Here is a 13,451-nt window from a genome sequence, read left to right as displayed (position 1 = left end):
TAATCATGTTTAATGATTTTCCATTAAATTTTATTTAGATTTTTTTAAAGAAATTCTTTTTTCATGACAGAACCTGCAATATGGGAAGGCACCTATATATTAAGCCAGCATTGTGACATACATGCCTGCAGATAATTGGTGTGTGTGTATGTATGACATAGCTAATATGTTCACAACCAAATTGATTATTTAGTGACTCACGTTTTTCAGATGCATCCCTGCCTTTAATTTTAAATGATTCTTCTATTCGTATTAGGGACTATAAATTCTCATATGTATTTGAGCTCCTTTGTTTCTAAAGCTAGTTACTTGATTCATGCCATATTTTTTTTAACCCAGCAAACTGTCTGTTATGTCCTTAATTTTTTCTGTCCCTTCCTAAATAAAATTAAGGAGCATGTGTTATGTTTGTATCACTTTTATAATGGAATTTCGCATCCTCATGACTTTTTGTGACACTAGACATTATCATATCTCAGGGAGGAGAGTAAAGTTTAGAATTATTTGTTCCATGTACCACTGGATTAAATGTCGATTCATTTACAAAGGTCTCCTTACAAAGCCCCTAAACATTTTCTCTTGATTATGTAGTTTATATTGCTTTCCCTATATGCCAGGTACTGTTTTAGTACTTTACAAATATTAATTCACTTAACTCTTAATGAAGATAAAGAGAAAGGGAAAACTTTTAAATGTGAAGCTCTGTTTGTGATGGCACCTAAAGGCCACCTGTGCAGTTTTGGTTTGGTGGAAGCCCCCATCATAGTCTGCCTCATTGTTACTTAATCCTGCCTGAGGAGTAAAAGTGGACCAGCTGTTTTCTGTGTATCCCAGAGGATGATTTTCTTCCCTGCTGCTGTGCACCACGAGCTGCTTATTTATCTTAAATAGTCTTTCAGGTAAAGAGTAATTGAGAATCATTAAGGGAGATTAACCAGAGAACAGAGAACCTGTCTATTATAAAAAGGAAATATACTTTCTAATATTTTATCTCAGAACTTTCTTTTTAGCATTGTAAATTTTACGAAGTGAAAAAGACACATCTTAATTTTGCATGGTTCAATTAAAAAATAGAAAAGTAGTGATTATTGCTAAAAATAATGACTCTTCCTTGTCAAAAAAAAAGGGGGGGTTTTGAAGATATACAGAAATACACAGGTTTAGGACCTCCCATAATATTCCAGCCACCAAAAGGATAATTTCTCCTTGACTTGCTCATGATCTCCATTTCTTTGCTTCTGAATTGTTCTGGCAGAACCAACCAACATACCACTTAAAAGAGACCAGGTACTAAACTAACACATCCCATATGAGATGGGTTCTTTACTAGGGTTTTGAGAGCTCAGGTTTGTTTTTATTAGTTCTAACTCTCCAAGAGTAGGTTACTGAGAGTGAACTAAGAACTTTTGTTTAGAAAAGAGATGTAATGTCTTATGAAATTCTTACAAATCCTTACAGGTGATTTCTCTCTGAATGTGACATCCCTATATGAGGTAGGAACTTTACTAAAAGAAGCATTATGTATTACCTATGTATATATTAGAAGAGTTTTAGGAGAGGAAATAATAAGTAGTTTGAGATGTCTCTGAGACTTAAAAATAAAGATATCCAGTAGACAGGTACATGTATGACTTCATAGGTCGAGGGGTCACTAAATGGAGGGATGACAACAAGTTCTGGCAGACAGGGTATGTAGCCATGCGGTAGAGCTCTTAGGGGATTGGGAAGGAGGGAGAGGGCATGTTGTTTGAGTCCAGGACAGCAAAGAGCCAGCAGTTTGCCAGTATTGCCTTCTGGTCCCAGAATAGGTTAAGAGATCTGCAGAGAAGCTGGTACCTTTGGGTGGGATCCAGGTTTTGTCAATGGCAAGGCAGTAAAAAGAACCCTCTGTAAAAAGACTGGGATTTAAAACATTATGAAGAGTTTCTTTTTGGCATTTCAGAGAGCTCAGGAGAAGCTCTGGGCAGAAGAGCATGGTAAGAACATGGTGAGATTGATGGTAAGGAGGCTTGAGGAGTCAATCAAAGGATTGAGCTAAAGGCATTGTGAGGATGAGAAAAAAAGAAGAATTCAGTGTTTTCAGAATTATAGGAATGATAGACTTGGTTAGGTTCCATGGATGAGTTCAAATGTATATGGGAATATTTTGTAATCTTATCATCCTCATCATCTGACTCATTCTCTTGTCATTTTGTACCTCTTTTTCTAAGCCTTTTCTCTCTTGTCTCTGCCTACTTTCTGGGTTTCTGTCCCTTTCATTCTTGGCTCTGGGTCTCTATCTTTCTGTCTCTGGATTTCTCTCCCTCTGTCTTGGTCTATGTCACCCCTCAGATATTTTCCCCCACTGTTAACTAACTCTGGTGTGTAGTTGCCTGGCTCCCTCTCTCTATTGGCTATTTCCTGTATACATCTCTCAACCTCTTTCTCTGGGTTTCTGTACCTCTCTTTTGTTGGGTTTCTACCCATCTTACTTACTCTCTTTCTTTGAACATGTAATTCTTTCTAAATCTTTGGATCGTCATCTGTTCTGAGTCTTCCCCATTATCTTTCTTGGCATCTCTCCTCTCAGCCTCTATTACCCACCTCTCTTTTTGAAAACTTGAAGGAAGAAATGTTTTAAATCACTATGCTGACTTTTAACTTCAGTTCTGTACATTTTATTCCATGTGTACATGTTCTGCATGTTTGTAGGAGCAATTTTTTAATAAATGTATTAAATACTCAATAGCCTAGGATCTTCTCCTTGTTGTCTCATAATATTTGTACTTACTGGTTATATAAGCTCAACTACCCAGAGCCTCATCGTCATTTTTGCCTATAACCACTTTTTAGCTTTTGTTGAAGTTAAAGTAGCATTGCTGTAATATTTGTCAGATATTTCCACTGACCACAGTTTGAATGGTTATGTATATTGTTGACCTTCTCTTTATTGTGCTTCACCCTGCCATTTTAAAGGCTTGTCTTTAGGGATTATAAATAACCAACTTTTAGTCTATACTTAGGGGAAAAAATGGCCAATATAACTAGAAGAGGGAGGGAGGAGTGAAGTCAGGACAAAGACTACAGATATGACCTCATAATTAGTCTTTATAATTACAATTATAAAGGTTTTATTAACTCTGGTTTAGTAGAGTAGTAGCACTCTTTCTCCTCAAACAGAGAAAAATGGGATTTTTTTTAATGTTTTGTAAGACTGGGCTTATAATACTTTTGTGACTTCTAAGTATCATGTAAAATAGGGTTGTTGTTGTTGTTTAGTATTGATATTTGGCAGTAGAAACTCCTTTCCTTCTTAATGAAATTTCATGAAGAACCCCTGTTTTATAGATAGGAAGATAAAAGGCAAAGTTTCCCTGGTTGAAACTGGGGTGTAGGACCAGCTCACTTTGCCTTCCTTGAGCTGCTCACCTCTGTGGAACCCCAGTCCTCTGAAGGATGTGAATAGTTTGTAAACCACATTGTGCCTTTACAGGAGCCTTAAATTTTATCTAAATCAATTGATTGTCTCCTTTAGAAAGTTTGCTATAAGTAACCTTATACACAGTAATATTTTACCTGTGGTTTATTATAGATTGATTACTGGAACAATAAAGAGATAGCCTTCCTTAAATAAAACTCTTCCTCTACTTATATGAGACAGTTTAAATAGTAAAGATGGAAGATTGATTTTCTTCCTCATACAAGCTTTGTTTTATTGATGGTAACTGTGTGGAGGGCTGTGTGCAGAAGGGGAAGATTGTATCACTGTTCTGGGATCAGGGATAAGAATGCAGTGCTTGACTATGCAGTCTCTTGGCCACTAGTCCTAGAGAGGAAAGGATAGGAGAGTAAATCTATTCTGAAAAGTAAAGAGCACTGGCTTTGTAGCCACAAATATTTGGGTTTGCATCCTAGTTCTGCCACTTGATAGCAGCATGACTGGGCAAAGAATATACCTTTATAAACCTTTCAGATCTGTACAGAGAGATTTTGTAAGGTAAAAATGTAATAATGGTTATTAAGTGCTTATCATAGTACCTGGCATATAATTAACACTTAATAACTGTTAATTTACTACATACTTTACAAATTATCGTTTAATAATAACAAATGCGTACTACGCTTGCTGTGTGTCACACATTACGCCAAGCCTTTTACATGTACTTCGTAACTCACTTCAATCTCACAGCAACCCAGTGAAGAGTAGGTACTGTTACTATCCCCATTTTATAGAAGAAACTGAGCCAATCACAGTTATGTAAGTTACCTAAGATATTTAGCCTCGAATGTAAAGTTCTTGAGAAGCAGTGCATTAGAAATGTAACATTTAAAAATATCAATAATGATTGCTGAACAACATGAGATTAATTGTGCAGTTCTTTGAAGTCCCTTAAGAAGATAGTAAATAGCCTTTTGCTGTATAATAATGTAGTGGCAGTAATAATAATAGCCAAAACATTCATGGTGCTTACTATATGCCAGACATTAATCTAAATAGAGACTTATTGTTAATTCTTCTTTAAATGTTAGAATTTACCATTGAAAAATCATCTAAGCCTGGCTTTTACTTCCTGGGAAGTTTTTGGTTACTGATTCAATCTGTCCTTGTTACAAGGGTTTGTTGAGATTTTGTATGTCATCTTAAGTCAATATAGTAATTGGTGTTCCATTTCTGTGTTCCTAGAAATGTTTTGATTACTTTTAGGTTATCTAATTTGTTGTCACACAGCTGTTTATATAGTGTTCTGTTACTCTTTTACTTCTGTAATGTCAGCAGTGTCCTCACTTTCATTTTGACTTTCGTTTTTTTATGTCTTACTATTTTTTCTTTGCTAGTCTAGCAAAAAGTTTGTGAATCTCTGATCTAATCTTTATTATTTCCTTCCTTTGCTAACTTTAGGTTTAGTTTCCTCTTTTTCTAGTTCCTTAAGGGCATAAAGTTAGGATATTGATTTGAGATCTTATTAATGTAGGCATTTACGGCAGTGGATTTTCCTCTGAGAGCTGTCTCCACTGCCTCCAATCAATTTTGGTGTGTCATATGTTTGTTTTCATTTATCTCTTAAGTATTTTCTAATATTTCGTTTATTTGAGAGTGTGTTGTCTAATTTCCTCTTTGACCCATTGATTGTTTAGCATGTGTTGTTTAATATCCAAACATTTATGGTTATTTTTTTGGTTTTTCTAATTTCTAGTTGTATTAATTTCTAGTTTCATTCTGTTGTATTTGGAGAAGATGCTTCATATGACTTGTCTTTTTAAATTTCTTGAAATTTGTTTTGTGGCCTAAATGTGGACTGTCCTGGATAATACCCCATGTCCATTTGAGAAGAACATATATTTTTCTATTAGGTCTAACTGGCTTATAATGTCGTTCAGGCCCTCTGTTTCTTTATTGCTCTTCTATCTAGATATTCTGTTCATTATTGAAAATGGTACATTAAAGTCTCAATATTTCTTCCTTCAATCCTATAATTTTCTCCATATATTTGGGACTCTGTTGTTTGTTGTGTGTATGTATATAATAGTTATATCCTCTTGATGAATTTTCCCTCTTATCAAAATATAATGTCTTGGATGCGTTTTATTTTTTCTTGCCACTGCCCTGGCTAGAACCTTCAGTGTTGAGTACAATGTTGAAAAGAGCTGAAGCTGACATCTTTGTTAATTCTTATTTTAGGGGGAGAAAAGTATTTAGTTTCTTTATTTTTCAGTATTATGTTAGCTGTGGATATCACCTATTATCATTGTCATCTATCTATTGAAGTTCCCTTGTATTTCTGGTTTGTTGAGTATTTTTATCGTGAAAGGTGGTTGATTTTTGTCAAATGCTTTTTGCCATCTGTTGAAATGATTGTGTGGTTTTTGTTCTTTATTATATTAATAAGGCATTTTATATTAATTTTTTAGCCTTTTTATGGAATTTCTTGGAATGATGCTGGGTAAAAAGTTACACAGTTTTTAGGTGCACAGTTCTACCACAGCATCTGTACACTGTATTGTGTGTTCACCACCCCAAGTCAAGTCTCTGTCCATCACCATTTATTCTCCCCTATACGCTCCTCCACCTTCCTCCATCACCCCTCCCCAAAATCACCACACTGTCATGTCCATGAGTTTTTTTCTTTCTTCTTCTTCTTCTTCTTCCCCCTTTTTTTTTTTTTTGCTCAGTTCCTTCACCCAGCCCCCTACCTAGTACCACCACCTCCCCATAGCTGTCAGCCTGTTCTCTGTTTATGGGTTTGTCACTGTTTTGCTTGTTAGTACCCTTTATTTCTTAGATTCTACATATGAGTGAAATCATATGGTATTTGTCTTTATCTGACTGGCTTATTTCACTTAGCATAATGCTCTCCAGGCCCATTCATACTGTCATAAAGGGTAAGATTTCCTTCTTTTGTATGGCCTAGGAGTATTCCATTATGTAAATGTACCACAGCCTTTTTATCCACTCATCTGTTGATGGACACTGGGGCTGCTTCTAAATCTTGGTTATTTTAAATAATGCTGCAAAGAATATAGGAGTATATATATTCTTTTGAAGTAATGTTTTAGATGTCTCTGGATAAATTCCCAGACTGGAATTATTGGGTCATAAGGCAGTTCCATTTTTAATTTTTTGAGGTAACTGTGTTATATACTATATACCATTTTGTATTTCTAGAACTAATCCCTTTTGGCCATAGTGTATAATAATTTCTGTATTTTGGTGGACTGTATTTTTTATAGGATTTTTGCCTCTGTATTCATAAGGGATATTGATTTGTAGTGTTCCACACCCCAACCCACCCCTCAATGACTTTGTCTGACTTTAATATTGGTCTCATAGAGTGAATTGGGAAGTGTTTTTCCTCTTCTGTGTTTTTAAGGTTTTTGAAGGATTAGCATTAATAACTTCTTTAAAACTTTGGTAGATTTCTCTAATGAAGCCATTTACATCTGGGCACTTTTAGTTGGAGGTTTTTAAAATATTAATTAAATTTCTAATAATAGTGAATGTAGGTGTTCTGTTTCTTCTTTTGTCCATATTGGTAATTTGTTCATTTCATCTAAGTTATCTTATTAGCATAAAGTTATTTATACTTTTACCCTTAATATTCTTTTTATTCTTGTAAGGTCAGTAAACTGACTTTTGGCTTTATTGACTCCCCCCTCCCTCCCATTGCTTTTCTAATCTTTTCTTTTTCTTTTTTAAGTATGTTTTATTGATTATGCTCTTACAGTTTTCTCTGTGTTTTCTCCCCTTTACCTTCCCTCCACCCCACAACCCCTAACCCTCCAGTATTACCCCCACCCCCTTAGTTCATGTCCATGGGTTATACATATGAGTTCTTTGGCTTCTCTGTTTTCTATACTATTATTAACCTCCCCCTGTCTATTTTATGCTTACACTTTATGCCTCTTATTCCTCGTACTTTTCTCCCCCATTCCTCCCCTCCCCACTGAAAACCCTCCATATGATCTGTTTCTCTAGTTCTGTTTCTGTTCTAGTTGTTTGCTTAGTTTTTGTTTTTGTTTTTTAGGTTCAATTGTTGACAGTTATGAGTTTGTTGTCATTTTACTGTTCGTATTTTTTGTCTTCTTTTTCTTAAATAAGGTCCTTTAACATTGCATATAATAAGGACTTGGTGATGATGAACTCCTTGAACTTGACCTTATGTGAGAAGCACCCTCTCTGCCCTTCCATTCTAAATGAAATCTTTGCTGGATAGAGGAATCTTCTATCTGGGTCCTTGCCTTTCATGATTTGGACTTCTTTCCAGCCACTTCTTGCCTGTAAGGTCTCTTTTAAGAAATCAGCTGACAGTCTTATGGGAAGTCTTTTGTAGATTACTGACCCCTTATCTCTTGCTGCTTCTAGGATTCTCTCCTTCATTTTAATCTTGGCTAATGTAATTATGATGTGCCTTGGTGTGTTCCTTCTTGGGTCCAATTTCTTTGAGACTCTCTGAGCTTCCTAAACCCCCTGGAAGTCTATTTCCTTTGCCAGATTGGGGAAGTTCTCCTTTATTATTTGTTCAGATAAGTTTTCCACTTGTTGCTGTTCCTCTTCCCCTTCTGGTACCCCTATAATTTGGATGTTGGAGTGTTTAAAGATGTCCTGGAGGTTCCTAAGCCTCTCATTTTTTTTGAATTCTTGTTTCTTCATTCTTTTCTGGTTGGATGTTTTTTTTTTTCTTCCTTCTGGTCCACATCATTGATTTGAGTCCCAATTTCCTTCCCCATCACTATTGGTTCCATGTACATTTTCCTTTATTTCACTTGACGTAGCTTTCATTTTTTCATCTAATTTGTGACCACATTCAGCCAATTGTGTGAGCATCCTGATTACCAGTGTTTTGGACTATGCATCTGGTGGGTTGGCTATCTCTTCATCGTTTAGTTGTATTTGCTCTGGAGCTTTGATCTGTTCTTTTGTTTGGACCTTTATTTATTTATTGTCTTGAGGCATCTGTTACATGATGAGGGGCAGAGCCTTAGGTATCCACCCAGGCAGGGCTACACATGTCACTGCATTGTGACACCTTATGTGGGGAGGGGTCTGAGAGAGAACAGTGGTGCTTACTCCGCTCTCTGCCGGGTTTCATTCACTTCCTCCGCTTCCTACAAGCAATTTGGGCCATTCTGGTGCTGATTCCCTTGTGGGTGGGCTTGTATACATTTTAGGACCCTGTGGGTCTCTCCAACGAACTCTCCTGTGAGTCTGGGAATTTCTCCCAATGCCGCCTCAACCCCCACAGGTGTTTTAAATCAGAGGTTTGAGGCTTTATTTCCCTGTGCTGGGGCCCTGGGTTGCACACTCTGTCCCACTCCCCACTTGTTTCTCTGTTTTTCTGTACACAAATGTGGTACTGCCCAGTCTACAATCTGGTCCCTCGCTGTCACCACTCACTGCTGCCTTCACGGTCAGCTCAGCCTTGTGCACCCTGTTCCACAATCTGCCGCCTCTCTGGGTCCGCCAGCCACACCTGTCACGAGTCCTCTCCCCCCAGCTGCCTGACTTCTACCAGTCTGGATGAAGGTGTCTTCTCTAACTCCTTGCTTGTTGGACTTCCATACAGTTCAATTTTCTGTCAGTTCTGGTTGTTTCTTGTTTTTAAATTATTGTTGGTTGTGCAAGGAGTCACAACGTGTCTACCTATGCCTCCATCTTGGCGGGAAGACTTTTCCAATCTTTTATTTATTTATTCTGTTCTAGATTTTATTATTTCCTCCTGCAGCTGGCAGTGGATTTATTTTGCTCTTTTCCCCCCTCTAATTTCTTACCGTACATAGAAGTTAGGGTTATTGATTTGAGGTCTTTGTCATGTCAGTTATTGGTCAAAGGTGTACTTAAAGTGTCCTTAGCCAATTATATTTTTATTCTTTACCAGTGGATGTGTGTGAGTGGCTTAACTGCTGCTATCCTACTTTAGGGAGTTCATGTTTATTTGCCATGTGTTGAACCCCGGACCCTAGTAGCTTGGAATTTCTGGTCTTACTGCTTCTGAGAGGGTGCAGCTTTGGGCATTCACAGTCTTTCTGACTGTCAGGGATGAATGTAATATTACTTCCTGGGAGCTACTCATGGGTTAGAGTCACTTATTGTGCAGTCTCTGATCAGAAGTTGCATGTAAGCCATTTGTGCTGGGGATGCTTTTGCTGTGTGTTGATGGCCCAGGAATGATATAAATTTGTGCCACAATCTGCTCAGCCTAGCTAACACGTGTGTGCATCCTTACCTCCAGAGTTGACCTTGATTCTAAGTAAGCCCTTTTTGGCTGTCTCTTTCCTTGGTTCTCTATATTATACTTCTGATGCCTTGTCTTTTTTGCTTGTGTCATGGACCTACCTGTCTTCTCTTAATTGCTCTCCACAAACTTCTCCATTGGTTTTAGATAATGTCCAAAGGCATGGAGTTCTCCGTACTGTGGGTCAGTCTCTTGGCAGAGCACATAGCCTGCCTTTCCCTCTGGATAGTATTCCTGTTTCCCTGCACTAGAACTGAGAATAAGACCTGACTTTCCCAAGAGTAACACCCCCACTTTATGAGTGGGTGCTGGAGGAGAGGCAGTGGCAGCCCCTGGTCTTCACACTTCCTGCCATCATAGGAGCTCTGCCCTATGAACAAGTTGAGGATGAGGCTCACAAGGCCCAAGCCTGCTATACCTGGAGTGGAGCTTCTCTGACTTAACTGTGGGGACTGGGTAGGGAAAGGAAGACAATTTTCTTGCCTGTGCCCCACTACAATACATCTTTTGCAACATGGGACATAGCCACGTCCCTTTTTGGGTGATATCAGAGCCCCAGACTGAGAGCTGAGGGGAAAGGGAGCTATACTTCTCTTCTTGGCTATATCTATCAGGTGGAGAGTGGTAGATATGAATTCTCAAACATGAGGGTAGGATGGTAGGGTAAGGGAGTCGGCCGTTACTAAAATGCCAGACTCTTGCTGTTCTTCCTGAGTTTTGTTGCTTCATTTGCTGTATTCTCTGAGAAGAATTTCGTTACTTTCTACCAGTTAAATCATTCAGTTAAGTTTTTGCTTTGCTGATGATATGTCCTGAGTTCCTTACCCTGCCATTCCAGTCTTACTCCCCGTTACTATTTTCTACACTTTGTTCATGGACTTTTTATTGAAATTGTGATGCTAGATAGAAAAGATGAATAAAGTAGAGGCTTCCAACTATAGTGGGTGCATACTAAGGTCTGAAAGAATAAATAGTAACAATTGAGCATACATTGATTGTCTTCTGTGTTTTGATTATATACTTTGTCAGTAAAAGATTTTAAGCAAGCACAATAAATTAGTACCGTTGTTCTAATACATTTTAAAATAATTTAAAAATATAAAATAAATATGTTCTATATGACTTTTATCAGATTCAAATTCTTAGAAATATTCTTTTGATTAACTATAGAGATTATTATATAATGTCTTCAATCATGAATAAAAATATTTTTGTTTTAAAATTTTGTGATTTATAAAATACTCTTTCTGTGTATTTTAGGCATTTTTCTCATTTAATCATTAGTGCTACAAGAAAATAGTATTATTTTGTAAGTTTTATCATTGAGAAAATAGAAGTCTGGTGTGATTACAAAGTTTGCTCAGTGTTATATAACTAGTAACCACAGGAGCCACTTTTAAATGTAGGTTCTTCAACTATAAAGTCTGTGTTCTTTCCCCACTTTGCCCCTCCCCCCCTTCAAGGACATGCTTACTGATTTTAGACAGAGGGGAAGGGGTGGGGGAGAGAAGCGGGGAGAAACATCTATGGGTTGCCTCTGGTACATGCCCAACCAGGGACCAAACCTGCAGCCTAGACATGAGTCTGACCAGGAATCAAACCCACAACTCTTTGGTTTATGGGACAACACTCCAACCAACTGAGCCACACCAACCAGGGCAAGTCTGTGTTCTCTCCATTTACCTAGTCTCTCTTAATTCTTAAAGTTCACTTCATTTCAGTGTATTGGCACTGTATAGAGTTTTAGGAACAAAAACAAAGTATAAGGACTGTCTTAATGAATTTGAGAAGGACAAGAAAGGAAATATACTACAGGTTGATGCATGGTGAAATAGTTTTATATACTATCAACAGAAGTAGTATAGAGGGAAATAATAAATTACTCAGAGTGTCAGCAAGGGAATTATATAGAGATAATGCTTATCCAGGGCTTTGAAGGCTAGATAGGGGCTATTTAGATAAGTAGCACATAGTAGGTATGTATCAAGTTCTAAGTACAGGATATTTTTGAAAGGCTTGGTGGAGTTAAACAGCATGTGGTCTATGTGGAGGAGTTATAAGTATTTTGACATTTCTGTTATGTGAAGTATGAGAGAGTGGAGATAGTAGTGGGAGTTGAGGGTGGTCAGGTAGAAGTTCCTAAGTGACTGGATGAAGGTCAGCCTCCCTGTTAATGTATTTAATTAAATTAAACCCCAAGCTATAGAAATGGGGTGTGTGTATGTATGTGTATGTATGCTGTGCAGAACTGTGGCTAAATATGCACAGTAGTCCCCCATTATCAGCAAGGATATGTTCCAAGACCCCCAGTGGATGCCTGGTACTGTAGACACTACCAAAAAACCTCTATACTCTGTACTGTTTTTCCCTATACATAATATACCTTTTCACTTTTGCATATACAGATCACCAGCATCACTACTCTTGTGTTTTGGGGCCCTTAGTAAGTAAAGTAAGGGTTACTGTAACACAAGCAGCTGCAGTCGATCAAACGATCAAGTAACCGAGAGCTGGTAGCCCATACATACAGCATGGATATGCTCCTGGACAAAGGAATGATTCACATCCTGTATAGATGGAGTGGGACAGCACAGGATTTCATCAGGTTACTCAGAACAGCATGATTTAAAATTTACAGTTGTTTACTTCTAGAATTTTCCATTTAATATTTATGGACCACAGTTGACCCTGGGTAACCGAAACTGCAGAATGTGGTGAAGAATGGCTAAAGGAGAACTCTTGTACATGGTCAAGTTTACAAAATACAGTTCTTTCCCCCTTTTCCTTTTTTCTCTTAAAGGTTACCTAAATAAGCCCAATTTTATATCTTCCTTAATATTTTATATTGATTGCTGTTAAAGTGGTGTATTCATTATCTTTATGAAACCTTTTTTGATGAAATGCTGACATTTTCAGTGGAATGTGACCTGGGGAATGAATATATAGGTAATGTAAAATTCTTTAGGTGGGTGAATTATCAAGACTTTATAAATTGTCAGTGTTGCAGCAGACAAGATGATAAGTCGTCTGCTTGAAAATGTGAATTTAGGAGGGTTTTTGGAATAACAATTACCAAGTTTGTTTTTCTGTTATTTTTATATATTTTGTGAAACTAAAATACTACTACATGCATATTATAAGAAAATGGGAGTAAAGCAAGATAGTAGATGAATGTAAAATCTTTTTTAATCCCTAGATCTTCACATCTCTCTCCATAGAGGTAAACTTCTTGTGTTTATAAATAAGTACATGCAGCAGATGGTAATTCTGCTGTATTATTTTGGAACATGGTCATCCTCCTTCTCAATAACATAACAGAAATTTAGAACAATAACTAAAATTTGTTTCACGAGAAAGGTAGGCTAATATGAATTTGCAAAATATTAGTCCAAATATAATTCGAACCCCCATATTTCTCATAATGTAGTAAATTAGAACATTCAACCTACAGCAGACATGGTTTTATTAATGTTTCTTTGGTGTGCTCTGCCTTGTTATTATTCTGCCTAAATGAATAAAATATACCACCTAAAAATGAATATCATCTCTGTCAAATGAAGCCTGAACTGTACAAAATAGAGTGGAATTATCTTTATTGATGTTAATACAATACTTCTGCTCTAACCTAATATGGCATTAAATTTTTCATTAACGGCATCCCAGTGTTGATTCCTTTTGAATCCTGTTCAGGTGTACCTATCATTTATTTTCCAGAGAATTACTGTCAAGTTTTAACTGTCA

General features: G+C 37.1%; 1 protein-coding gene across 4 annotated transcripts in view; it reads left to right on the top strand.

The window, feature by feature from the left end:
- The window catches only part of GSK3B (glycogen synthase kinase 3 beta), a 219,520-nt gene that overhangs the window by 116,282 nt on the left and 89,787 nt on the right, over positions 1-13,451 (top strand). The gene's annotated exons all lie outside the window — the stretch shown is intronic.

The sequence above is a fragment of the Artibeus jamaicensis genome, unplaced genomic scaffold (assembly GCF_021234435.1).
Source record: "Artibeus jamaicensis isolate MK-2021 breed Jamaican fruit bat unplaced genomic scaffold, CSHL_Jam_final contig_3126, whole genome shotgun sequence".
NCBI classification, from domain to species: Eukaryota; Metazoa; Chordata; class Mammalia; order Chiroptera; family Phyllostomidae; genus Artibeus; species Artibeus jamaicensis.
This window is presented reverse-complemented; position numbering and strand designations above follow the sequence as displayed.